This window comes from Phyllostomus hastatus, unplaced genomic scaffold (assembly GCF_019186645.2).
Source record: "Phyllostomus hastatus isolate PE091 unplaced genomic scaffold, TTU_PhHast_1.1 phas_contig_1286, whole genome shotgun sequence".
Classification (NCBI taxonomy): Eukaryota; Metazoa; Chordata; class Mammalia; order Chiroptera; family Phyllostomidae; genus Phyllostomus; species Phyllostomus hastatus.
The window spans coordinates 82,389-87,509 of record NW_025333567.1 but is presented as its reverse complement, the minus strand read 5'-3'; the positions used below and the strand labels follow the sequence as shown (position 1 = coordinate 87,509).

The 5,121-nt window shown below is 51.4% G+C and overlaps 1 long non-coding RNA gene across 1 annotated transcript; it reads left to right on the top strand.

Annotated features, from left to right (window-relative positions):
* The first annotated feature begins 357 nt into the window (after positions 1–357).
* Positions 358–5,121, top strand: LOC123825172. The gene is made up of 3 exons (XR_006786853.1): positions 358–476; positions 2,083–2,351; positions 5,021–5,121. It is a non-coding gene; the product is annotated as an uncharacterized LOC123825172 (long non-coding RNA).

The following is a 5,121-nucleotide window of genomic DNA, read 5'->3' as shown; positions in this document are numbered from 1 at the left end:
ACCTGGGTGTGCACGGCTGTGCTCTGGTGTGTGTGCACAAGCACACAACACACATGTGCACAGCTGCCCTGTAGTGTGTGTACACGTACATGCAGCACACACACACACACCTTATACTCATCCAGACAGTCCTCGTTTCTCCCTGTCCAGACGATTATTTTTCAGAGTCCTTTCTCCTGGTTCTTCCTCAGAGGGGACTGTTTGAAAGCAAGATGGGCTTGCTCGGGCCTCAGGTGTCCTCCGCCCCCACTCTCACCAGGTGGTGACCAGCAGGAAGGCGGTCCCCAGGCCACACTGCAGCTCCCCGGCCAGCACCTCTGCTCTGGCCAGAAGTCTGTCCGTCACATCTCTGGTTTTTGTCTCGCAGTTTTCAGAAGAACCGAGGCCTGGAGACATTATTGATATTTTTCACATTGGCTACAAGGACTGGGCCATCTACGTGGGAGACGGTAATGTGATCCATCTGACGCCTCCAAGTAAGGACTGTTGAAGATATCATTTTCAAAAGATTTGTCAAAGAGACAATGAGAGCAATTGCAATGAGACCCGGCCGAGGGGAGCCTGAGTCGGGAGACACATTCTCCCTGGGCAGAGCTTGCGCAGAGGGTAGTCCCTGCCCACACACTGGGCTCCCAGGGGTCCAACAGGTCCTGACGTAGCAGACGGAGGCTCACTGCCTTCCTCTGGGGCAGCTGGGCTGCTTCGGTGCTTAGATTCCTCCAGCTGCAGGCTGATGTAGCTTGTTTTTTGCAGACTCTGATGGTATGATTTAAAGCAGCAAAGTTCATCAGAAGCTCACAGTCTAAGTCTTATGTAAGAAGGGCTCCCGTGTTGTGTTTTTCAAAAGTATACAACTTCACAAACCAGGTGTATGTCATAGGTGCTCCTTAGCACAAGCAGCTTTCACTGGTGCCCCTCCAAAAGGAAAACTCTTATGAACATCACATAGCAAGCACCTGTGAATAATTTATTTAACTCATAAATATGCAAGGGGGAGAATGACCAAGTCAGTTAAACGGGAGATGAATGAAACTGAAGTCCGCACCGTCAGTGGAAGAGAACCGAGGGGGCCAGAGCGAGCCTGCTAAATCAGATGCACCTTGGTTCCCCCCGACAGAGCAGTGGCCACATCACCTCTGACGCTCTGTTCTCATCGAGGGAAAGATGCTTGTCATCAGTACCAGAATACTGCTTTTGCCCCTTATGTATTTCCCATTAGTTATCATTTATCCTGAGGGTGTTGTGAGAACATAGGAATTGATTACTTATAGTCAATCAGGCTCATTGAATCCAGATGGCACTTAGGGGCCTTGTAAGGGGAAGCATTACTGTGAGGACCTGTAGTCCTTTTTATAGCCAATTTCCTGGGTGTGGACAGCTTTTCTGAAGAATATGGATTTCAAGTGCTTTCATCATACTTGAGATCAGAAACAAAAACTTCGCGTGCTTAGAAAATAAAACCTGGACTCACCATGACAATGGGATGGGCACCGCATAGGCTGATAGCTCTTCTGCGGACCCCTCCCTATGCCCTGCATGTGCCAGGTCATGGGAGAGGAGACACTGTGTGAAGGGTTCTCTAAGCCTTTGCTCACTGCGTTAGTAGGAGCCTGGCCTTTGTGCCATGCAAGAGGCCGTTTCACAGTCCAGTTCTAGGAGTTTCACAGCACAGAAGTGCCTGTTCACGTCTCTCTGGGCCCAATACAGGGAGAACAGTCCACAGAGGGCCTAAGCAGAGTGGGTACTAATAAAAATAAGTCTGTTTCTGAAGTTTAAAGCTGAACAAGGATATCAGTGTATTGCTAACATAACTTTTTCACGGCTAAGCTTTGGATGAACCCCAGTGCTCAGTAGAAGGGGATCGGTCAAATTTACTATGTAAATGTTGATAACACAGCACTAAGATATTGTCCTGTGACTCAGCCACTCACAACTGTGACACTTACAACATGTAAAAATAATTCATGATGCCTTGTCAACCAGGAGTTACATCCATAACCGGTAGCATTTTCCCTTTTCTCTTTTCTTCTGCCTTCTGTCTCCCTGCCTCATCTTCCCGTGACCCCTCTATGTGATTCCCAGGGGGGTTTCCCAGGATCGGCTCCTCCAATATGTTCATATTTCTGACTGGCAGAGCACAGGTGACGGAAGAGCCCCTGGGGTCGGCGGCTTGGGGCTGCTTATATCGGGTCAACAACTACTTGGATGATAAGTGCAGACCCCGGCCTGTGGATGACATCATCAGTTCTGCCAGGGAGATGATTCATAGCGAGAAGACATATACAGTTCTTTCTGATAACAGCAAAACTTTTGTCACTGATCTCAGATATGGCCGGCCCCGCCGTGAGTTGGTAAGGCCCTCTGCAGGGTGATCCTTCTCCCTCTGCAGTTCTTCTTGGAGTGGGATGGGAAGTGGGGCTTTGGGAAACCACCACTTGAGCCTGCTTGGTATTTGTTATGTTAATACTATAGCATTACGTCTCATATTAATGCTACAGTATTTCTACTGTACTTCTTCCCATTACCATTTCTCCCCTTTCTGACCCTCTCCCCTCTGCAATCACCACACTTGTTGTCAACGTCCGTGGGAATATTAATTCTCATAGCGATGATGCAACGGCAGGCACTTGAAAGCTCTTAGCTAATTAAGTCCTGACAACAAGCCAGTCTGCACATGGGGGCCTGGGCACACAGGGTTTAGGCGACTCCTCCATCATGTCCAGCATCAGATGAGCAGTGACCCAGGTGTAGCACATCCTTGAAGGGCACCTTTCAGTCTGGAAAAACATTCCAAATGATTGTCAGCATGCAGCACCGGATGTCGGGAACCATTGCTCTGAAAGTGCTGAGTAGCCAGTCCCCGGTCTCACACCGCCACTGACTGGCTGGGAGACCTTCCCAAGTCACCTCGCCCTACCATGTCTTGGTTGATGGTCTGGTCCTAAAGTCGGAGGGTGATGGGCAGGCTGGTCCTCATGCTGCTGCTCTTACCATCCCTCAGTCGATGCCAAACCCAGGGGGATGAGCCAGATAGGTACAGAAAATTGCATCAAAAGCAATCTCTGTATAGAGAGGAGGGGCAGCTGGTCCAGCTTGTGGCACTGAGGTGCCCAGGGGAGAGGGTGTCTGCTGGGAGAATAGTATTGTTAAAGGCAGAGGGTCTGGGAGGGTGTTTGGAGGACAGAAAACATGCTATCAGAGGAGCAGAGGCAAGAGAAAGCATGAGACGAAGGGGGGAAAGTTGCCCAGTAAGTGCAGAGCAGAGGGATGAGGATGAGGAGGGATGAGCGTGAAGATGGATGGGGGGGTGAGGAGCCAGATCAGGAGCTGTCTGTGGGTATGGACAGCATTCTGAGGCTCCACATGGGTCATTGCCAGATGTTCCCTTTGAAGGACCCACCGGATGACGTGAAGTGGACAAGGAGTGGTGGAAGAGTTGAGGGACAGCATTCTCTGACCCCAGTTAGAGGGAAGGAGGTGGGCAAAGATGTTATTGAAGGCACTTGGTAACTGGATGCGGGGCTGAGGGAAAAGGAGGCGTGAAGGGGTGACTCTGGGCCTCTGACTGAGCAATCTGGGCTGAGTGGCACCAGAAGGAGAGGCACAGAGAGAGGAGAGAGACAGAAAACAGGCCTCATTCCATGGGGATTGAATGCAATGTGGGGGAACGCCCACCCAGTCTCTGGAAGGGAGGGTGAATGTGCAGAAAAGCAGCCAGTAGAGGGGGAGTGCTGGTGGGGTGGGAAGAGCAAACTGCTTTCTGGCTGAGTGATCTCGGGACGTCCCTAACCTCTGCAGTCCCAGCGCCACAGTCGTGCGTGCGTGGGGATTCGTCCCGCTCTGTAAGGCCAAGGTGCTCCTGGGTGCGTGTGATGAAACGCTCCCACTGATAGCTGTGTGGTCACCACCAGGCTGGATGCTCGGCCCAGCTGCCCACCGTGTCGCCCTAAGGAGCTTCCGTTTGTGTTTCACGTGAATGAGTGCCCAGAGGCTTGGGAGAGACCCTGAGGAGGAGGCTATTCAATGAAACTGTGGACAACCTGCTTTGAAACATGTTCTGTCCAAAAAAAAAGTTTGTAGGTTCAATCCCTGGTCAGGGGGCACGTGTGGGAGGCAACCAACTGATGGTTCTCTCTCACATCAGTCTCCCTCTCTCTCTCTCCCTTCTTCTCTCTCTCAAATCAATAACCATGTCCTCAGGAGACGATTAAGAAAAAAATACCTAGAAAACATGTTTCATTAGTAGGCTATTTGAGACTCAGTAAGGACAACAGATCAGGAGACAATTTCAATGGGAAAGACAGCTTGTCACAGTTCCCAGGAGGAGGGGACACGCCACACCACACGGGCCTCATGAGAAAGTGCCGGGTTGGTGGGAGGCAGAGAAAGTGGGCGAGAGCCTTTCCTGTGGTTTCTGTGGGAAGAATGACTGAGGCAGGACAGGCAGGTTTAGGACTAGCTAGTTAGAATAATTTCTGCTGGCTCTGGGGGCAGAGGGGCTGGCCCTGGGCAGATTAGGGCACCTGAATAGGTGGCCTGGAGTATGAGAACCTCTTAGAGGAGGTCTCTGGGGCTGTGGGCTCTTTGCATTTGGTCCATTTGCATTTGAAAAGCACCTTTAGGGCCCAGTCCTTTTCTGTCATTAGGGGTTGGCTAGCCCTGGTGGGGCAGGGGGCAGTCTCTCCTGGTTCCTTAAGACTGAGGATGTCAAAGTGTCAGAACAGATCAAAGACAAGGTTAATGCCCAACAATGGGGCAGGACAAATGTGCTAGGGCCCATCCAAGGAGAAGGAAAGACAACTTTTCCCGCTAGACAACCTTTGTCTAGGCTTCCTGTCCCTCCTGCCCCCAAAGGGGGCTCTGGGAGAGTGACATCAAAGCTGCTGGTCCCAGCAGTCCCCAGGGTGTCTCGTCCCTGGGTCACCCTAGGGGTTGTGTGGCAGTGAACACAGCTCTCCCATCCAGGCCTCTGCTGTTTCCTAGAGGCCTGTCTGCACTCTCTCTGCTTCTTCTGTTGTAGTCACGCGAAGACCCGATGCCTGGAGACCTGATGGAAATATGTCGAGGCCTTTATGAACGAACACTGGGCCATCTACGTGGGAGGCGGTCATGTGGTCCACT